The 25,000-nt window shown below is 41.5% G+C and overlaps 1 protein-coding gene across 7 annotated transcripts in view; it reads right to left on the bottom strand.

Moving 5' to 3' along the window:
- Positions 1–25,000, bottom strand: part of LOC118382244 (ephrin type-B receptor 3-like) — a 133,673-nt gene that overhangs the window by 60,290 nt on the left and 48,383 nt on the right. The window lies entirely within an intron of this gene.

The raw sequence follows: 25,000 nt of genomic DNA on the forward strand, positions 1-25,000 counted from the left end.
GTTATTATCCTACCTCTGTTATTATCCTACCACTGTTATTATCCTACCACTGTTATTATCCTACCTCTGTTATTATCCTACCTCTGTTATTATCCTACCTCTGTTATTATCCTACCACTGTTATTATCCTACCTCTGTTATTATCCTACCTCTGTTATTATCCTACCTCTGTTATTATCCTACCTCTGTTATTATCCTACCTCTGTTATTATCCTACCTCTGTTATTATCCTACCACTTCACTGTTCTACAAGACAGTAAAGACGATGGAACGGCGTGATGCCAAAAAGTGAACAAGTGTTTGCGTGTTGGCTCACCCTCAAGCTTTGTTTTTGACTGGTAAAATAGCAAGACGTTCCTTTTTTTTCATATAAACCTTTCTTTTCGCGCGGTGTTGGGCGGAAAAATATACAATATTATACAATTTTTAAAAACACACACATTTCTTTCCACATGGCCGTGGGTTGAGACAGGGATGCAGCTTAAGCCCCACCCTCTTCAACATATATATCAACGAATTGACGACGGCACTAGAAAAGTCTGGTGCTGGTGTGGTGCTTCTGTCCCCAAACAAGGAGGTTCTTCAACAGCAACTAGATCTTCTGCACAGATTCTGCCAGACCTGGGCCCTGACAGTAAATCTCAGTAAGACAAAATAATGGTGTTCCAAAAAAGGTCCAGTTGCCAGGACAACAAATACAAATTCCATCTAGACACTGTCCCCCTAGAGCTAACAAAAAACTATACCTACCTCGGCCTAAACATCATCGCCACAGGTAACTTACACAAAGCTGTGAACGATCTGAGAGACAAGGCAAGAAGGGGTTTCTATGCCATAAAAAGGAACATGAAATTCGCCAATATCAATTAGGATCTGGCTGAAAATACTTGAATTAGTTATTGAACCCATTGCCCTTTATGGTTGTGAGGTCTGGGGTCCGCTCACCAACCAAGACTTCACAAAATGGGACAAACACCAAATTGAGACTCTGCATGCAGAATTCTGCAAAAATATCCTCCGTGTACAACGTAGAACACCAAATAATGCATGCAGAGCAGAATTAGGCCGATACCCACTAATTATCAAAATCCAGAAAAGAGACGTTAAATTCTACAACCACATAAAAGGAAGCGATTCCCAAACCTTCCATAACAAAGCCATCACCTACAGAGAGATGAACCCGGAGAAGAGTCCCCTAAGCAAGCTGGTCCTGGGGCTCTGTTCACAAACACAAACAGACCCCACAGTGCCCCAGGACAGCAGCACAATTAGACCCAACCAAATCATGAGAAAACAAAAAGATAATTACTTAACACACTGGAAAGAATTTACCAAATAACAGAGAAAAGTAGAATGGTATTTGGCCCTAAACAGAGAGTACAGTGTCAGAATACCTGATCACAGTGACTGACCCAAACTTAAGGAAAGCTTTGACTATGTACAGACTCAGTGAGCATAGCCTTGCTATTGAGAAAGGCCGCCATAGGCAGACCTGGCTCTCAAGAGAAGACAGGCTATGTGCTCACTGCCCACAAAATGAGGTGGAAACTGAGCTGCACTTCCTAACATCCTGCCAAATGTATGACCATATTAGAGAGACATATTTCCTTCCCTCAGATTACACAGATCCACAAAGAATTAGAAAACACACCCAATTTTGATAAACTCCCATATCTACTGGGTGAAATACCACAGTGTGACATCACAGCAGTAAGATGTGTGACCTGTTGCCACAAGAAAAGGGCAACCAGTGAAGAACAAATTGACTTGCTAATTGACTTGCTAATGACTTGCTAATTGTTTACTCCATGTGTAACTCTGTTGTCCGTTCACACTGCTATGCTTTATCTTGGCCAGGTCGCAGTTGCAAATGAGAACTTGTTCTCAACTAGCCTACCTGGTTAAATAAAGGTGAAATAAAAATAAAATAAAAAACAAACACCATTGTTAAATACAATCTATACTTATGTGTTTATTTATTTTCCCTTTTGTACTTTAACCATTTGCACATCGTTACAACACTGTATATATACATCATGTGACATTTGAAATGTCTTGATTATTTTGGAACTTTTGTGAGTGTAATGTTTACTGTTCATGTTTTATTGTTTATTTCACTTTTGTTTATTATCTATTTCACTTGCTTGCTCGTCACACTTGCAATGTAAATATATGTTTCCCATGCCAATAAAACCCTTAAATTGAAATTGAATTGAATTTATGTTCTGTTTCTCATCCTGCTCCCTGTTCTCGCTCTCTCTAGCTCTCTTGACAGGACATTCGACATGAAAAAGGGACCAACAGAAAGTCACATTTTTCCGACTGTGTCGAAACACTAATGCTGCCAAACACAGATATTCTCTCAGCGTACCAAACACCTCTCTCTGTGAGTAGCGTCTGACAAAATGTTCCATTAATGTCAACCTGTTAGGTTGGAGTGACAATGACTGAGAGATAGTGTCAGTGTGTACATGTTATGATGTCAGTATGTCATGATGTCAGTATGTCAGGATGTCATGATGCCATGATGTCATGATGTCAGTATGTCATGATGTCAGTATGTCATGATGTTATGATGTCATGATGTCATGATGTCATGATGTCATGATGTCATGATGTCATGATGCCATGATGTCAGGATGTCATGATGTCATGATGTCATGATGCCATGATGTCATGATGTCAGGATGTCATGATGTCATGATGCCATGATGTCAGGATGTCATGATGTCATGATGTCATGATGCCATGATGTCATGATGTCATGATGCCATGATGTCATGATGTCATGATGCCATGATGTCAGGATGTCATGATGCCATGATGTCATGATGTCAGTATGTCATGATGTCAGTATGTCATGATGTCAGCATGTCATGATGTCAGTATGTTATGATGTCATGATGCCATGATGTCATGATGTCAGTATGTCATGATGTCAGGATGTCATGATGCCATGATGTCATGATGTCAGTATGTCATGATGTCAGCATGTCATGATGTCAGTATGTTATGATGTCCGTATGTCATGATGCCATGATGTCATGATGTCAGTATATCATGATGTCAGGATGTCATGATGCCATGATGTCATGATGTCAGTATGTCATGATGTCAGGATGTCATGATGCCATGATGTCATGATGTCAGTATGTCATGATGTCAGTATGTCATGATGTCAGCATGTCATGATGTCAGTATGTTATGATGTCCGTATGTCATGATGCCATGATGTCAGGATGTTATGATGTCAGTATGTCATGATGCCATGATGTCATGATGCCATGATGTCAGGATGTCAGTATGTCAGGATGTCATGATGTCAGTATGTTATGATGTCCGTATGTCATGATGTCAGGATGTTATGATGTCAGGATGTTATGATGTCAGTATGTTATGATGTCAGTATGTCATGATGTCAGGATGTTATGATGTCAGTATGTCAGGATGTTATGATGTCAGGATGTTATGATGTCAGTATGTCAGGAAGTTATGATGTCAGGATGTTATGATGTCAGTATGTTATGATGTCAGTATGTCATGATGTCAGTATGTTATGATGTCAGGATGTCATGATGTCAGTATGTTATGATGTCAGTATGTTATGATGTCAGGATGTCATGATGTCAGTATGTTATGATGTCCGTATGTCATGATGTCAGGATGTTATGATGTCAGGATGTTATGATGTCAGTATGTTATGATGTCCGTATGTCATGATGTCAGGATGTTATGATGTCAGTATGTCAGGATGTTATGATGTCAGGATGTTATGATGTCAGTATGTCAGGAAGTTATGATGTCAGGATGTTATGATGTCAGTATGTCATGATGTCAGGATGTTATGATGTCAGGATGTTATGATGTCAGTATGTTATGATGTCCGTATGTCATGATGTCAGGATGTTATGATGTCAGTATGTCAGGAAGTTATGATGTCAGTATGTTATGGTGTCAGTATGTCATGATGTCAGGATGTTATGATGTCAGTATGTTATGATGTCCGTATGTCATGATGTCAGGATGTTATGATGTCAGTATGTCAGGATGTTATGATGTCAGGATGTTATGATGTCAGTATGTCAGGAAGTTATGATGTCAGGATGTTATGATGTCAGTATGTTATGATGTCAGTATGTCATGATGTCAGGATGTCATGATGTCATGATGTTATGATGTCAGTATGTCAGGATGTTATGATGTCAGTATGTTATGATGTCCGTATGTCATGATGTCATGATGTTATGATGTCAGTATGTCAGGATGTTATGATGTCAGTATGTCAGGATGTTATGATGTCAGTATGTCAGGATGTTATGATGTCAGTATGTCAGGATGTTATGATGTCAGTATGTCAGGATGTTATGATGTCAGTATGTTATGATGTCCGTATGTCATGATGTCATGATGTTATGATGTCAGTATGTCAGGATGTTATGATGTCAGGATGTTATGATGTCAGTATGTTATGATGTCCGTATGTCATGATGTCAGTATGTCATGATGTCAGGATGTTATGATGTCAGGATGTTATGATGTCAGTATGTCAGGAAGTTATGATGTCAGGATGTTATGATGTCAGTATGTTATGATGTCAGTATGTCATGATGTCAGGATGTCATGATGTCATGATGTTATGATGTCAGTATGTCAGGATGTTATGATGTCAGTATGTTATGATGTCCGTATGTCATGATGTCATGATGTTATGATGTCAGTATGTCAGGATGTTATGATGTCAGTATGTCAGGATGTTATGATGTCAGTATGTCAGGATGTTATGATGTCAGTATGTTATGATGTCCGTATGTCATGATGTCAGGATGTTATGATGTCAGTATGTCAGGATGTTATGATGTCAGTATGTCAGGATGTTATGATGTCAGTATGTCAGGATGTTATGATGTCAGTATGTCAGGATGTTATGATGTCAGTATGTTATGATGTCCGTATGTCATGATGTCAGGATGTTATGATGTCAGGATGTTATGATGTCAGGATGTTATGATGTCAGTATGTTATGATGTCCGTATGTCATGATGTCAGGATGTTATGATGTCAGTATGTCAGGATGTTATGATGTCAGGATGTTATGATGTCAGTATGTCAGGAAGTTATGATGTCAGGATGTTATGATGTCAGTATGTTATGATGTCAGTATGTCATGATGTCAGGATGTCATGATGTCATGATGTCAGGATGTTATGATGTCAGGATGTCAGGATGTCAGGATGTTATGATGTCATGATGTCAGGATGTTATGATGTCAGGATGTCAGGATGTCAGTATGTCATGATGTCAGGATGTCAGGATGTCAGGATGTTATGATGTCAGTATGTCATGATGCCAGGATGTCAGGATGTCAGGATGTCAGTATGTCAGGATGTTATGATGTCAGTATGTCAGGATGTCAGGATGTCAGGATGTCAGGATGTTATGATGTCAGTATGTCAGGATGTCAGGATGTCAGGATGTCAGGATGTTATGATGTCAGTATGTCATGATGCCAGGATGTCATGATGTCAGGATGTCAGGATGTCATGATGTCAGTATGTCATGATGCCAGGATGTCAGGATGTCAGGATGTCATGATGTCATGATGTCATGATGTCATGATGTCAGTATGTCATGATGTCCGTATGTCATGATGCCAGGATGTCATGATGTCAGTATGTCAGTATGTCATGATGTCATGATGTCCGTATGTCATGATGCCAGGATGTCATGATGTCAGGATGTCAGTATGTCATGATGTCATGATGTCCGTATGTCATGATGTCAGTATGTAATGATGTCAGGATGTCATGATGTCAGTATGTCATGATGTCAGTATGTCATGATGCCAGGATGTCAGGATGTCAGGATGTCATGATGTCAGTATGTTATGATGTCCGTATGTCATGATGTCAGTATGTCATGATGTCAGTATGTCATGATGTCAGTATGTCAGGATGTCAGGATGTCAGTATGTCAGGATGTCAGGATGTCATGATGTTATGATGTCAGTATGTCATGATGTCCGTATGTCATGATGCCAGGATGTCATGATGTCAGTATGTCAGTATGTCATGATGTCATGATGTCCGTATGTCATGATGTCAGTATGTAATGATGTCAGTATGTCATGATGTCAGTATGTCATGATGCCAGGATGTCAGGATGTCAGGATGTCATGATGTCAGTATGTTATGATGTCCGTATGTCATGATGTCAGGATGTTATGATGTCAGTATGTCAGGATGTTATGATGTCAGTATGTCATGATGTCAGTATGTTATGATGTCAGTATGTCATGATGCCATGATGTCAGGATGTCAGGATGTCATGATGTCAGGATGTCATGATGTTATGATGTCAGTATGTCATGATGTCAGGATGTCATGATGTCATGATGTCAGTATGTCATGATGTCAGGATGTCATGATGTCAGTATGTCATGATGTCAGGATGTCATGATGTTATGATGTCAGTATGTCATGATGTCAGGATGTCATGATGTTATGATGTCAGTATGTCATGATGCCAGGATGTCAGGATGTCAGGATGTCATGATGTCAGGATGTCAGGATGTCAGGATGTTATGATGTCAGTATGTCATGATGCCAGGATGTCAGGATGTCAGGATGTCAGTATGTCAGGATGTTATGATGTCAGTATGTCAGGATGTCAGGATGTCAGGATGTCAGGATGTTATGATGTCAGTATGTCAGGATGTCAGGATGTCAGGATGTCAGGATGTTATGATGTCAGTATGTCATGATGCCAGGATGTCATGATGTCAGGATGTCAGGATGTCATGATGTCAGTATGTCATGATGCCAGGATGTCAGGATGTCATGATGTCATGATGTCATGATGTCAGTATGTCATGATGTCCGTATGTCATGATGCCAGGATGTCATGATGTCAGTATGTCAGTATGTCATGATGTCATGATGTCCGTATGTCATGATGCCAGGATGTCATGATGTCAGTATGTCAGTATGTCATGATGTCATGATGTCCGTATGTCATGATGTCAGTATGTAATGATGCCAGGATGTCATGATGTCAGTATGTCATGATGTCAGTATGTCATGATGCCAGGATGTCAGGATGTCAGGATGTCATGATGTCAGTATGTCATGATGTCCGTATGTCATGATGCCAGGATGTCATGATGTCAGTATGTCATGATGTCAGTATGTCATGATGCCAGGATGTCAGGATGTCAGGATGTCATGATGTCAGTATGTCATGATGTCCGTATGTCATGATGCCAGGATGTCATGATGTCAGTATGTCAGTATGTCATGATGTCATGATGTCCGTATGTCATGATGTCAGTATGTAATGATGTCAGTATGTCATGATGTCAGTATGTCATGATGCCAGGATGTCAGGATGTCAGGATGTCATGATGTCAGTATGTTATGATGTCCGTATGTCATGATGTCAGGATGTTATGATGTCAGTATGTCAGGATGTTATGATGTCAGTATGTCATGATGTCAGTATGTTATGATGTCAGTATGTCATGATGCCATGATGTCAGGATGTCAGGATGTCATGATGTCAGGATGTCATGATGTTATGATGTCAGTATGTCATGATGTCAGGATGTCATGATGTCATGATGTCATGATGTCAGTATGTCATGATGTCAGGATGTCATGATGTCAGTATGTCATGATGTCAGGATGTCAGGATGTCATGATGTCAGTATGTTATGATGTCCGTATGTCATGATGTCAGTATGTTATGATGTCAGTATGTCATGATGCCATGATGTCAGGATGTCAGGATGTCAGTATGTCATGATGTCAGGATGTCATGATGTTATGATGTCAGTATGTCATGATGTCAGGATGTCATGATGTTATGATGTCAGTATGTCATGATGTCAGGATGTCATGATGTTATGATGTCAGTATGTCATGATGCCATGATGTCAGGATGTCAGGATGTCATGATGTCAGTATGTCATGATGTCATGATGTCATGATGTCATGATGTCATGATGTCAGTATGTCAGTATGTCATGATGTCAGGATGTTATGATGTCATGATGTCAGTGTGTCATGATGTCAGGATGTCAGGATGTCAGTATGTCAGGATGTTATGATGTCAGTATGTCAGGATGTCAGGATGTCATGATGTTATGATGTCAGTATGTCATGATGTCAGGATGTCATGATGTCAGGATGTCATGATGTTATGATGTCAGGATGTCAGTATGTCAGTATGTCAGGATGTCAGTATGTCAGGATGTCATTATGTCATGATGTCAGGCTGTCAGGATGTTATGATGTCAGTATGTCATGATGCCAGGATGTCAGGATGTCAGGATGTCAGTATGTCAGGATGTTATGATGTCAGTATGTCAGGATGTCAGGATGTCAGGATGTCAGGATGTTATGATGTCAGTATGTCAGGATGTCAGGATGTCAGGATGTCAGGATGTCAGGATGTTATGATGTCAGTATGTCAGGATGCCAGGATGTCATGATGTCAGGATGTCAGGATGTCATGATGTCAGTATGTCATGATGCCAGGATGTCAGGATGTCAGGATGTCATGATGTCATGATGTCATGATGTCAGTATGTCATGATGTCCGTATGTCATGATGCCAGGATGTCATGATGTCAGTATGTCAGTATGTCATGATGTCATGATGTCCGTATGTCATGATGCCAGGATGTCATGATGTCAGGATGTCAGTATGTCATGATGTCATGATGTCCGTATGTCATGATGTCAGTATGTAATGATGCCAGGATGTCATGATGTCAGTATGTCATGATGTCAGTATGTCATGATGCCAGGATGTCAGGATGTCAGGATGTCATGATGTCAGTATGTCATGATGTCCGTATGTCATGATGCCAGGATGTCATGATGTCAGTATGTCATGATGTCAGTATGTCATGATGCCAGGATGTCAGGATGTCAGGATGTCATGATGTCATGATGTCAGTATGTCATGATGTCCGTATGTCATGATGCCAGGATGTCATGATGTCAGTATGTCAGTATGTCATGATGTCATGATGTCCGTATGTCATGATGTCAGTATGTAATGATGTCAGTATGTCATGATGTCAGTATGTCATGATGTCAGTATGTCATGATGCCAGGATGTCAGGATGTCAGGATGTCATGATGTCAGTATGTTATGATGTCCGTATGTCATGATGTCAGGATGTTATGATGTCAGTATGTCAGGATGTTATGATGTCAGTATGTCATGATGTCAGTATGTTATGATGTCAGTATGTCATGATGCCATGATGTCAGGATGTCAGGATGTCATGATGTCAGGATGTCATGATGTTATGATGTCAGTATGTCATGATGTCAGGATGTCATGATGTCATGATGTCATGATGTCAGTATGTCATGATGTCAGGATGTCATGATGTCAGTATGTCATGATGTCAGGATGTTATGATGTCAGTATGTCATGATGTCAGTATGTCATGATGTTATGATGTCAGTATGTCATGATGCCATGATGTCAGGATGTCAGGATGTCAGTATGTCATGATGTCAGGATGTCATGATGTTATGATGTCAGTATGTCATGATGTCAGGATGTCATGATGTTATGATGTCAGTATGTCATGATGTCAGGATGTCATGATGTTATGATGTCAGTATGTCATGATGCCATGATGTCAGGATGTCATGATGTCATGATGTCATGATGTCATGATGTCATGATGTCAGTATGTCAGTATGTCATGATGTCAGGATGTTATGATGTCATGATGTCAGTGTGTCATGATGTCAGGATGTCAGGATGTCAGTATGTCAGGATGTTATGATGTCAGTATGTCAGGATGTCAGGATGTCATGATGTTATGATGTCAGTATGTCATGATGTCAGGATGTCATGATGTCAGGATGTCATGATGTTATGATGTCAGGATGTCAGTATGTCAGTATGTCAGGATGTCAGTATGTCAGGATGTCATTATGTCATGATGTCAGGCTGTCAGGATGTTATGATGTCAGTATGTCATGATGCCAGGATGTCAGGATGTCAGGATGTCAGTATGTCAGGATGTTATGATGTCAGTATGTCAGGATGTCAGGATGTCAGGATGTCAGGATGTTATGATGTCAGTATGTCAGGATGTCAGGATGTCAGGATGTCAGGATGTTATGATGTCAGTATGTCATGATGTCATGATGTCATGATGTCATGATGTCAGTATGTCAGTATGTCATGATGTCAGGATGTTATGATGTCATGATGTCAGTGTGTCATGATGTCAGGATGTCAGGATGTCAGTATGTCAGGATGTTATGATGTCAGTATGTCAGGATGTCAGGATGTCATGATGTTATGATGTCAGTATGTCATGATGTCAGGATGTCATGATGTCAGGATGTCATGATGTTATGATGTCAGGATGTCAGTATGTCAGTATGTCAGGATGTCAGTATGTCAGGATGTCATTATGTCATGATGTCAGGCTGTCAGTGTGTCATGATGTCAGGATGTTATGATGTCATGATGTCAGTATGTCATGATGTCAGTATGTCATGATGTCAGTATGTCATGATGTTATGATGTCAGTATGGCATGATGTCAGTATGTCAGTATGTCATGATGTCAGGATGTTATGATGTCATGATGTCATGATGTCAGTGTGTCATGATGTCAGGATGTTATGATGTCATGATGTCATGATGTCATGATGTCAGTATGTCATGATGTCCGTATGTCATGATGCCAGGATGTCATGATGTCAGTATGTCAGTATGTCATGATGTCATGATGTCCGTATGTCATGATGTCAGTATGTAATGATGTCAGTATGTCATGATGTCAGTATGTCATGATGCCAGGATGTCAGGATGTCAGGATGTCATGATGTCAGTATGTTATGATGTCCGTATGTCATGATGTCAGGATGTTATGATGTCAGTATGTCAGGATGTTATGATGTCAGTATGTCATGATGTCAGTATGTTATGATGTCAGTATGTCATGATGCCATGATGTCAGGATGTCAGGATGTCATGATGTCAGGATGTCATGATGTTATGATGTCAGTATGTCATGATGCCAGGATGTCATGATGTCAGGATGTCAGGATGTCATGATGTCAGTATGTCATGATGCCAGGATGTCAGGATGTCATGATGTCATGATGTCATGATGTCAGTATGTCATGATGTCCGTATGTCATGATGCCAGGATGTCATGATGTCAGTATGTCAGTATGTCATGATGTCATGATGTCCGTATGTCATGATGCCAGGATGTCATGATGTCAGTATGTCAGTATGTCATGATGTCATGATGTCCGTATGTCATGATGTCAGTATGTAATGATGCCAGGATGTCATGATGTCAGTATGTCATGATGTCAGTATGTCATGATGCCAGGATGTCAGGATGTCAGGATGTCATGATGTCAGTATGTCATGATGTCCGTATGTCATGATGCCAGGATGTCATGATGTCAGTATGTCATGATGTCAGTATGTCATGATGCCAGGATGTCAGGATGTCAGGATGTCATGATGTCAGTATGTCATGATGTCCGTATGTCATGATGCCAGGATGTCATGATGTCAGTATGTCAGTATGTCATGATGTCATGATGTCCGTATGTCATGATGTCAGTATGTAATGATGTCAGTATGTCATGATGTCAGTATGTCATGATGCCAGGATGTCAGGATGTCAGGATGTCATGATGTCAGTATGTTATGATGTCCGTATGTCATGATGTCAGGATGTTATGATGTCAGTATGTCAGGATGTTATGATGTCAGTATGTCATGATGTCAGTATGTTATGATGTCAGTATGTCATGATGCCATGATGTCAGGATGTCAGGATGTCATGATGTCAGGATGTCATGATGTTATGATGTCAGTATGTCATGATGTCAGGATGTCATGATGTCATGATGTCATGATGTCAGTATGTCATGATGTCAGGATGTCATGATGTCAGTATGTCATGATGTCAGGATGTCATGATGTTATGATGTCAGTATGTCATGATGTCAGGATGTCATGATGTTATGATGTCAGTATGTCATGATGCCATGATGTCAGGATGTCAGGATGTCAGTATGTCATGATGTCAGGATGTCATGATGTTATGATGTCATGATGTCAGTATGTCAGGATGTCAGTATGTCATGATGTTATGATGTCAGTATGTCATGATGTCAGGATGTCATGATGTTATGATGTCAGTATGTCATGATGTCATGATGTCAGGATGTCAGGATGTCATGATGTCAGGATGTCATGATGTCATGATGTCATGATGTCATGATGTCATGATGTCAGTATGTCAGTATGTCATGATGTCAGGATGTTATGATGTCATGATGTCAGTGTGTCATGATGTCAGGATGTCAGGATGTCAGTATGTCAGGATGTTATGATGTCAGTATGTCAGGATGTCAGGATGTCATGATGTTATGATGTCAGTATGTCATGATGTCAGGATGTCATGATGTCAGGATGTCATGATGTTATGATGTCAGGATGTCAGTATGTCAGTATGTCAGGATGTCAGTATGTCAGGATGTCATTATGTCATGATGTCAGGCTGTCAGTGTGTCATGATGTCAGGATGTTATGATGTCATGATGTCAGTATGTCATGATGTCAGTATGTCATGATGTCAGTATGTCATGATGTTATGATGTCAGTATGTCATGATGTCAGTATGTCAGTATGTCATGATGTCAGGATGTTATGATGTCATGATGTCAGTGTGTCATGATGTCAGGATGTTATGATGTCAGGATGTCATTATGTCAGTATGTCAGGATGTCAGTATGTCAGTATGTCATGATGTCAGTATGTCATGATGTCATGATTTTATGATGTCAGTATGTCATGTCATGATGTCATGATGTCAGTATGTCATGATGTCAGGATGTCATGATGTTATGATGTCAGTATGTCATGATGTCAGTATGTCAGTATGTTATGATGCCAGTATGTCATGATGTCATGATTTTATGATGTCAGTATGTCATGATGTCAGTGTGTCATGATGTCATGATGTCATGATGTCAGTATGTCATGATGTCAGTGTGTCATGATGTCATGATGTCATGATGTCATGATGTCAGTATGTCATGTCACTATGTCAGTATGTCATGATGTCATGATGTCAGTATGTCAGTTGATCCATTTAGCGAGACCTTCCTCTTGTGACTCATAACATTACACTGTGTTATTTTCATGATGTCAGTATGTCATGTCATGATGTCAGTATGTCATGTCATGATGTCATGATGTCAGTATGTCATGATTTTATGATGTCAGTATGTCATGTCATGATGTCATGATGTCAGTATGTCATGATGTCAGTATGTCATGATTTTATGATGTCAGTATGTCATGTCATGATGTCATGATGTCAGTATGTCATGATGTCAGTGTGTCATGATGTCATGATGTCAGTATGTCATGTCACTATGTCAGTATGTCATGATGTCAGTGTGTCATGATGTCATGATGTCAGTATGTCATGATGTCAGTGTGTCATGATGTCATGATGTCAGTATGTCATGTCACTATGTCAGTATGTCATGATGTCAGTGTGTCATGATGTCATGATGTCAGTATGTCATGATGTCAGTTGATCCATTTAGCGAGACCTTCCTCTTGTGACTCACAACATTACACTGTGTTATTTTCAGACCATTTAAAAGCCGGCCAACACACAGGGAGATGATGAAGGTACAAAATGGCCGGGTTTAACTGTAGTACCTAGTCTATTAAAACAGGTAATATACAGCAAATACTGTCTCGTTACTGCTGACCTCGCCTATATAATGACAGTGTGTGATAGACACACAGACAGACAGTGAGTGGAAGGCCTGGCTCATTGACCAATCAGGACAGGAGTATGTGTGCAGCAAGAAGGTTCTGTTTTGTTTGAGCTCTCGGCCTGTCGACTACGCCCTTCATTGTGCCTTGCGATGAAGAGGCAATCCTGGATCAACGGGGGCACAAAAGTGCCACCCCTATGACCCCCAACAACTGGGGGGACCAGGTCAGAAGGGGAAAGGGGGAAACCTAGAGAGAGCGAGAGAGAGGGAGAGGGAGAGAGAGAGAGAAAGAGAGAGACAGAGAGAGAGAGAAAGAGAGAGAGAGAGAGACAGAGAGAGAGAGACAGAGAGAGAGAGAGAGAGAGAGAGAGAGAGAGAGAGAGAGAGAGAGAGAGAGAGACAGAGAGAGACAGAGAGAGACAGAGAGAGAGAGAGAGACCAAAACCACGCTGGCAGGCCCTCTTTATTCACTGTTCCTCCATAGAGACTGTGTTAACTGATAGAGGTCCTCTTTATTCACTGTGCCTCTATAGAGACTGTGTTAACTGATAGAGGTCCTCTTTATTCACTGTTCCTCTATAGCAGGGGTGTCAAAGTCAAATGGACGGAGGGCCAAATAAAAAATTTAGCTACAAGCCGAGGGCCGGACTGTTCGAATGTTCATTGAAAAATTTTTAAATGACGCATATAGTCTAGTGAACCTAATTGAACCTACTGAAAACCTAACAAATATATTCCAATATGATCAGATAAATAAAGCAATATTTTCTTATGGCTCTGTCAGTAATCTTTAATTTTCAACAGACACAAAAGACAAATTTCCTTTATATAAAAATCCCCATAACATGAACATTAAATGAAAGAAACCGGTATTCAAGGCACCATCAGTAGCCTATATTTTCTATTTTAGCAAAAGTGGGCTAAATTTACTTCAAAGAAAAAAACAATAATAGCAATTTTCTATCATCCACTCAACTGAAATATTTTTAAAATATAATTGGATTGAAATACAATAAAATAAAGTGCAAAAATCTATTAATCAAAAACAACACTTTGTTTAAGGAGAAGTAACATGCAGTGAAAACAAATATTAAACTTTAACTTTTAAACTTGAACTGAGTAAAAACTCTAAATATGTGATTGCACAGTAATGTTCACTTGTTTGAGGTTGAGGGTGATACTTGGTGGTGTCCCATCTTTTCCACAAGTTCATCAATGTTCGGGGTAAGGCTCTGAGCTGAGGAAATCCTCAGAATTGAGTGGAGGTGTTCAGCAGTAAGTCGACTTCTGTGTGATGTTTTGTTCAAGTTCATCAAAGAAAACAGTTGTTCACACAGGTATGTGCTGCCAAACATAGACAACGTTTGAGCAGCCTGGATGCGCAGCTGGGGCATTGTGTCGGGGAGGAAACGGGCGAACTCCGCAGCACCCACTGCCGCATATTTTGCCCTCAGTGCATCATTGCATTGGAGGTCAATCAACTCCATTTGGAGGTTTGGTGGTGAGCTTTCCACGTCAACAGCAAATGGGTTACCGAGCAGTTCCAACCTGCTTTTTTGTGCTTCAAAGTCAGCAAATCGGCGTCGAAAGTCAGCGGCAAGCATACCTATTTTATCAGCCAACTGTGCGCTCGGGAACGCACTGGTAGAGAGCTTCTCTTTCATGGTCTGGCAGTTGGGAAAGTGGCTCAAATTTTCTTTCCGCATCTGCGTCTCCCACAGAGTCAGTTTGGTTTTAAATGCCTTCACTGTACTGTACATATCAGAGATGACACGATCCCGACCCTGCAGCTGCAAGTTCATTGCATTCAGATGACTCGTAATGTCACACAGAAAAGCCATTTCACACAGAAACATTTCGTCTCGGAGTTGTGTTGTGTCTTTCCCTTTGCTGTCCAAGAACAGACAAATCTCCTCACGAAGCTCGAAACATCTTTGAAGCACCTTTCCCTGGCTTAGCCATCGCACCTCTGTGTGATAAGGCAAATCACCATGCTCCGTTTCTAACTCCGTCAGAAATGCCTTGAACTGGCGGTGATTCAAACCTTTGGCTCTGATAAAGTTAACTGTGCGCGTGATGATGCTCATTACATGCTCCATTTTCAAGGCTTTACCGCACAACGCTTCCTGGTGTATGATACAATGATAAGCTGTCAGCTCACCTGTCGCGTTTTCCTCTTGCATCTTTTCCCGTATCTTCGCCACCAGTCCGCTCCTGTGTCCACACATCGCAGGTGCTCCGTCGGTTGTCAAACCCACGAGTTTTTCCCAAGGCAGCTCCATCTCATTTACACATCTTGACACCTCTTCATACAAATCATGCCCCGTAGTTGTGCCATGCATAGGACGTAAAGCCAAAAACTCCTCTGTCACGCTTAGGCTGGAGTCCACTCCGCGGATGAAAATTGACAACTGGGCAATGTCAGAAATGTCGGTGCTCTCATCCACAGCCAAGGAATATGCAATGAAATCTTTTCCCTTTTTCACAAGCTGCTCTTTTAGATTGATGGACAACTGGTCTACTCTCTCGGCAATGGTGTTTCTGCTCAGACTCACATTTAAAAAGAGTTGCCTTTTTTCTGGGCAAACTTCGTCACAAACTTTAATCATGCAGTTTTTGATGAAATCCCCCTCCGTAAATGGCCGGGCTGATTTAGCGATCTCTTCTGCCAAAATAAAACTGGCCTTGACAGCAGCCTGGCCTTGTGATTTGGCTTTTTTGAACAGAGCCTGTCGAGATTTGAGGCCTCGTTTTAATTCCTCTGCCTTTTGTAGCCTTTGTTCCATGTCCATATTCTTGTTTTTGTCCGCGTGTTTCGTTTCATAATGTCGTCTCAGATTATACTCTTTCAGTACCGCCACACTTTCTCCACACAGAAGACACACAGGTTTTCCAGCTACCTCCGTGAACAAATACTCCGACTCCCACCTTGTTTGAAACCCCGGTTCTCAGTGTCCACCTTCCGTTTTGCCATTTTTGATGGGTATCTGAAAGTTAATTTTACTGTGATGCTGACAACTGCTGTGCCAATAAATATTGAAATGAAGCAGCCTACTGCTCGGTGCGTCACCGTTGCATTGTGGGAAATGTAGTATTGGTGCGTGTAAAAGATCTGCGGGCTGCCGGCTTGCTGCGGTCTGCGGGCCGGTTCTAATAATAAATCAAGATCATCCCAGGGGCCGTAAAAAACCTTCTCGCGGGCCGGATGTGGCCCGCGGGCCTTGACTCTGACATATGTGCTCTATAGAGACTGTGTTAACTGATAGAGGTCCTCTTTATTCACTGTTCCTCTATAGAGACTGTGTTAACTGATAGAGGTCCTCTTTATTCACTGTTCCTCCATAGAGACTGTGTTAACTGATAGAGGTCCTCTTTATTCACTGTTCCTCCATAGAGACTGTGTTAACTGATAGAGGTCCTCTTTATTCACTGTTCCTCTATAGAGGCTGTGTTAACTGATAGAGGTCCTCTTTATTCACTGTTCCTCCATAGAGACTGTGTTAACTGATAGAGGTCCTCTTTATTCACTGTTCCTCTATAGAGACTGTGTTAACTGATAGAGGTCCTCTTTATTCACTGTTCCTCCATAGAGACTGTGTTAACTGATAGAGGTCCTCTTTATTCACTGTTCCTCTATAGAGACTGTGTTAACTGATAGAGGTCCTCTTTATTCACTGTTCCTCTATAGAGACTGTGTTTTTATGACTAAAGTACCAGACGCAAAAGTTTAGAAAAAAAACTACAAAAAAAATGTACACGGGTCAAAATGTCTGTTCCATCGTATCGCCTCCTTTATCCCGTTTTAACCTTTCAAACTTCCTGTTGAAGTTCTACTATGGGACACCACAATCTCAGAGGGGAAAGCTTGAGGGTGAGAACAACAGAGGGTAAAATATGTATAGTGTAACACTATTAAATATGGTGTCATTAAGCAGAGTACCACATCAACTGTGGCCGTTGTCTTTGGGACGGCGAGACAAACTTAAATGCACATTTAGTGCAGTAAAAACCTCATATTCTGAGGTGGCAATTGGAGAGCCAATCAAAGGGCCCATTAGAGAGTCCATCGAAGAGCCCATCAGAGAGTTCATCAGAGAGCTCATTGGTGGGCCCATCAGAGAGTTCATCAGAGAGCTCATCCGTGAGCCCATCAGAGAGTTCATCAGAGAGTTCATCAGAGAGCTCATCAGAAAGCTCATCGGTGAGCCCATCAGAGAGTTCATCAGAAAGCTCATTGGTGAGCCGATCAGAGAGTTCATCAGAGAGCTCATCAGAAAGCTCATCGGTGAGCCCATCAGAGAGTTCATCAGAGAGTTCATCAGAGAGCTCATCAGAAAGCTCATCACTGAGCCCATCAGAGAGTTCATCAGAAAGCTCATCGGTGAGCCCATCAGAGAGCTCATTGGTGAGCTCATCAGAGAGCTCATCAGAAAGCTCATCGGTGAGCCCATCAGAGAGTTCATCAGAGAGTTCATCAGAGAGCTCATCAGAAAGCTCATCGGTGAGCCCATCAGAGAGTTCATCAGAGAGCTCATCGGTGAGCCCATCAGAGAGCTCATCAGAAAGCTCATTGGTGAGCTCATCAGAGAGTTCATCAGAGAGTTCATCAGAGAGCTCATCGGAACTCACAGATGGATCATTGATTTTATGCAATTAATCCAGCTATCCATCCTTTTCTTTCTTTCTTTCTTTTTTTCTTTCTTTGTCTTTCTCTACATCTCCATTTCCATTTCCATCTCTTAATTTACTCTCTTCATGTGAAGCTTTTACTCCTTAGTGACTAGAATGATGGATGCTACAGTAAGTCTGATCAGAGAAACAATTTATTTCCAACCATCTGTACTGTTCTGGTCAAAAGGTGTTATTTATAATGTGGATCAGCTCTGAGAGGTGGGGAAGAGGACACATCAGTACCCACTGATCCTGGTTCATATACAGAGGATATAAAACACGGTGAAACATGAAGGATTAAGGTAAGAGAACTGACACACGTAAACACAAGGACACGCACGGTCACGCTGGCAAGCAGGCACACACACACACACACACACACACACACACACACACACACACACACACACACACAGCGTCCAGGGTTACAAACCTCTTAAACGCAGTGACGTGTTTAAACAACCAGGCTTCTTATGCAAAGAACAAAGGGGAAGAGGGAATGAGGGGGAGAGGCAAAACCGCCGTTATTGACCCAGAAGAATGTGTTCTGGTTTCACAGACCTAACTCCGGACTAGAAGGAGCACACAGGTGATGGATTATCTAACAGGGTCTTGCTCGTACCTACAATAATTTAGTTAGTTTTTGTTGCAAGTAGCCTCTTTTCCTGGTTGAACCCTCAGCACACAAATACATAGTGAACACACTGTAAATGACACAATTCAAGCAAACCCGTATATTAACATGTCCAATTGTGTTTCAATCAAAGGGCCCATTAGAGAGTCCATCGAAGAGCCCATCAGAGAGCTCATTGGTGAGCCCATCAGAGAGTTCATCAGAGAGCTCATCGGTGAGCCCATCAGAGAGTTCATCGGTGAGCTCATCAGAGAGCTCATTGGTGAGCCCATCAGAGAGTTCATCAGAGAGCTCATTGGTGAGCCCATCAGAGAGTTCATCAGAGAGCTCATCGGTGAGCCCATCAGAGAGTTCATCAGAGAGCTCATTGGTGAGCCCATCAGAGAGCTCATCAGAGAGCTCATCGGTGAGCCCATCAGAGAGTTCATCAGAGAGCTCATTGGTGAGCCCATCAGAGAGCTCATCAGAGAGCTCATCGGTGAGCCCATCAGAGAGTTCACCAGAGAGCTCATTGGTGAGCTCATCAGAGAGCTCATCGGTGAGCCCATCAGAGAGTTCATCAGAGAGCTCATTGGTGAGCCCATCAGAGAGTTCATCAGAGAGCTCATTGGTGAGCCCATCAGAGAGTTCATCAGAGAGCTCATCGGTGAGCCCATCAGAGAGTTCATCAGAGAGCTCATTGGTGAGCCCATCAGAGAGCTCATCAGAGAGCTCATCGGTGAGCCCATCAGAGAGCTCATCAGAGAGCTCATCAGAGAGCTCATCAGAGAGCTCATCGGTGAGCCCATCAGAGAGCTCATCAGAGAGCTCAGTGGTGAGCCCATCAGAGAGTTCATCAGAGAGCTCATCGGTGAGCCCATCAGAGAGCTCATCAGAGAGCTCATCGGTGAGCTCATCAGAGAGCTCATCAGAAAGCTCATCGGTTTCAACAGGACAATTAAAGGAAGATGTTTTCCCTTCTAATTTGGCTGGGAATGTCCAGGGATAATGGTTGGTGTTCATCCTAAATGTTGTGTTAGCTCGTTCAATTTCGCTAGAGCTCATTAGCATACCGCCGGTATTAGCCTGTCTGCAAAATTCTGATGACAAGGATTTTAGTTTTCAGCAACAAAAAAAAAACCCACTGAAGACACACTAAATCAAATAAAAGTAAATGTTATTTGTCACATGCGGCGGCGAACACAACAGGACAGGTCTCGACTTAACCGTGAAACGGTCTTACTTATGAGCACTTTCCTGACAATACAGTGTTAAAAAGATAGACAAATGTGTGAATAAACATAAAAACAAAATACCAATACCAATAACAATACCAATAACAATACCAATACCAATACCAATAACAATACCAATAACAATACCAATAACAATACCAATAACAATACCAATAACAATACCAATACCAGTAACAATACCAATAACAATACCAGTAACAATACCAATACCAATACCAATAACAATACCAATACCAGTAACAATACCAATAACAATACCAATAACAATACCAATAACAATACCAATAACAATACCAATACCAATACCAATAACAATACCAATACCAGTAACAATACCAATAACAATACCAATAACAATACCAATAACAATACCAATAACAATACCAATACCAATACCAATAACAATACCAATAACAATAACAATACCAATACCAGTAACAATACCAATAACAATACCAATAACAATACCAATACCAATACCAGTAACAATACCAATAACAATACCAATACCAATACCAATAACAATACCAATAACAATACCAATACCAGTAACAATACCAATAACAATACCAATAACAATACCAATACCAATACCAATAACAATACCAATAACAATACCAATACCAATACCAATAACAATACCAGTAACAATACCAATAACAATAACAATACCAATAACAATAACAATACCAATATACCAATACCAATACCAATAACAATACCAATACCAATACCAATACCAATAACAATAACAATACCAGTAACAATACCAATACCAATACCAATAACAATACCAATACCAATAACAATACCAGTAACAATACCAATACCAATACCAATACAATACCAATACCAATAACAATACCAATACCAATACCAATAACAATACCAATACCAATAACAATACCAGTAACAATACCAATACGAATACCAATACCAATAACAATACCAATACCAATAACAATACCAGTAACAATACCAATACCAATACCAATACCAATACCAATACCAATAACAATACCAATACCAATACCAATACAATACCAATACCAATACCAATACAATACCAATACCAATACCAATACCAATAACAATACCAATACCAATACCAATAACAATAACAATACCAATACCAATACTAATACCAATAACAATACCAATACCAATAACAATACCAATACCAATACCAATACAATACCAATACCAATAACAATACCAATACCAATAACAATACCAATAACAATACCAGTAACAATACCAATACCAATACCAATAACAATACCAATACCAATAACAATACCAGTAACAATACCAATACCAATACCAATACCAATACCAATACCAATACCAATAACAATACCAGTAACAATACCAATACCAATACCAATACAATACCAATACCAATACCAATAACAATACCAATACCAATACAATACCAATACCAATACCAGTAACAATACCAATACCAATACCAATACCAATAACAATAACAATACCAGTAACAATACCAATACCAATACCAATACCAATAACAATACCAATACCAATAACAATACCAATAACAATACCAATAACAATACCAATACCAATAACAACAACAATACCAGTAACAATACCAATACCAATACCAATACCAATAACAATAACAATAACAATACCAGTAACAATACCAATAACAATAACAATAACACTAACAATACCAATACCAATACCAATACCAATACCAATACCAATACCAGTAACAATACCAATACCAATACCAATACCAATACCAATACCAATACAATACCAGTAACAATACCAATAACAATAACAATACCAGTAACAATACCAATACCAATACCAATAACAATACCAGTAACAATACCAATAACAATACCAATACCAATAACAATACCAGTAACAATACCAATACCAGTAACAATACCAATACCAGTAACAATACCAATACCAATACCAATACCAATACCAATACCAATACCAATAACAATAACACTAACAATAACGAGGCTACATACAAGGAGAACCGGTACAGAGTCAATATGCAGGGTTTAAAGGGTTAGTTAAGGTAAATGTGGTTCTCGTCTCGTGTGCCTGTGTTTTTTGCCAGTTAATTATCATGTTCATCTCATCCCGAGCGCTTTTGTTGTGTCGTTCCAGAGAAACACATCAGCGAGGCCACGCTGGTGCCAAATACTGGATCTCTGTTTAGCAACAAATACAGAGAAATGTGTCAACGGCATGGAGAAGAACCCCAACGTTAAACGTAATTAGCCAAATATTGGCCTGATTCGTTTTGTTGGGAAGGGAAAGGCAGCCGTAGAAAGGAAGAGAGAGAGAAACAGAGAGGGGGGAGAGAGAGAACTCCTATTTAAATTCAAATGGGGCAGGCAGCCTCTCTTCCTTTGTGCCGCGGTAGAGTGCCCGTGATTAGGAGAGGACCCTCGTTTTGTGCCGAGCCACACTGCTTCAATAATTGGTTGATGGGTTTTGATGTAGGTGGCTGTGGTACCCCTGTTCCCTTCTGTGGAATTCCCTCAAATAACCCCCTTTTAACCCCCCCGCCCCCCCAAAAAAAATCACCTCCCATGACACCTCCCCCAAGCCCCCCTCTCACCCCTGGCCACTCGCTTTCACTCACGCCACAATGGCTGTTGCAGAGTGCAGGCCTCATGTGTACTAACAGGGTCCTACTGTCAATGCAGGGGAAATGAACTCTCTCGCTGCGTTGGCCACACTAATGAACTCAGTCTTCAGGGGCCACACTAATGAACTCAGTCTTCAGGGGCCACACTGTTTGTTAGCCACCACTAGGACTCCTAGACTGAATAGTCTTTCCTCTGACTGTCTGTCTCATCTCTTGGCTCGGCAGTGTCATGACTCTAAAATACGATGTGATTAGTAGACGCTAAATTCGGCTGCTGGAATTTTGACTAGAAACCAAAAACTTTGATCCTGTTACAGCTCTCTACACTGGCTTCCTGTTAAGGCTGCGATCCCCGTAGCTCTACAGGCGTCACTGTCATGGTGCACAGTCAGTACACAACACTATGCTCATCGTGTCTTATTACTCCAGTGGCTATAGCTCTAGCCTCCCTACACTGGCTTCCTGTTAAGGCTGCGATCCCCGTAGCTCTACAGGCGTCACTGTCATTGACAGTCAAACACAACACTATGCTCATCGTGTCTTATTACTCCAGTGGCTATAGCTCTAGCCTCCCTACACTGGCTTCCTGTTAAGGCTGCGATCCCCGTAGCTCTACAGGCGTCACTGTCATGGTGCACAGTCAGTACACAACACTATGCTCATCGTGTCTTATTACTCCAGTGGCTATAGCTCTAGCCTCCCTACACTGGCTTCCTGTTAAGGCAAGGACTGATTTCAAGGTTTTACTGCTAACCTACAAAGTATTACATGGGCATGTCTCCGATTTGGTCCTGCCGTACATACCTACACGTACGCTACGGTCACAAGACGCAGGCCTCCTAATTGTCCCTAGAATTTCTAAGCAAACAGCTGGAGGCAGGGCTTTCTCCGATAGAGCTCCATTTTTATGGAATGGTCTGCCTATCCATGTGAGAGACGCAAACTCGGTCTCAACCTTTAAGTCTTTATTGAAGACTCATCTCTTCAGTGGGTCATATGATTGAGTGTAGTCTGGCCCAGGAGTGTGAAGGTGAACAGAAAGGCTCTTGAGCCGCTCTCTCCACTGGGATTCTCTGCCTCTAACACTGTTACAGGGGCTGAGTCACTGGCTTACTGGTGCTCTTCCATGCCGTCCCTGGGAGGGGTGCGTCACTTGAGTGGGTTGAGACGCTGATGTGATCTTCCTGTCTGGGTTGGCGCCCCCCATTTGGGTTGTGCCGTAGCGGAGATCTTTGTGGGCTATACTCGGCCTTGTCTCAGGATGGTAAGTTGGTGGTTGAAGATATCACTCTAGGGGTGTGGGGGCTGTGCTTTGGAAAAGTGGGTGGGGTTATATCCTGCCTGTTTGGCTCTGTCCGGGGGTATCGTGGGACGGGGCCACAGTGTCTCCCGACCCCTCCTGTCTCAGCCTCCAGTATTTATGCTGCATTAGCTTGTGTCTTTCTTTCTTTCTCTCTCTCTCTCTCTTGGAGGACCTGAGCCCTAGGACCATGCCTCAGGACTACCTGGCCTGATGACTCCTTGCTGTCCCCAGTCCACCTGGTCGTGCTGCTGCTCCAGTTTCAACTGTTCTGCCTGCGGCTATGGAACCCTGACCTGTTCACCGGACGTGCTACCTGTCCCAGACCTGCTGTTTTCAACTCTCGAGAGACAGCAGGAGAGGTAGAGATACTCTTAATGATCGGCTATGAAAAGCCAACTTTTACTCCTGTTGCACCCTCGACAACCACTGTGATTATTATTATTTGACCCTGCTGGTCATCTATGAACATTCGAACATCTTGGCCATCTGTTATAGTCTCCACCCAGCACAGCCAGAAGAGGACTGGCCACCCCTCATAGCCTGGTTCCTCGCTAGGTTTCTTCCTAGTTTCTGGCCTTTCTAGGGAGTTTTTCCTAGCCACCATGCTTCTGCACCTGCATTTCTTGCTGTTTGGAGTTTTAGGCTGGGTTTCTGTACAGCACTTTGAGATATCAGCTGATGTAAGGAGGGTTATATAAATACATTT

This window comes from Oncorhynchus keta, chromosome 22, assembly GCF_023373465.1.
Source record: "Oncorhynchus keta strain PuntledgeMale-10-30-2019 chromosome 22, Oket_V2, whole genome shotgun sequence".
Lineage (NCBI taxonomy): Eukaryota > Metazoa > Chordata > Actinopteri > Salmoniformes > Salmonidae > Oncorhynchus > Oncorhynchus keta.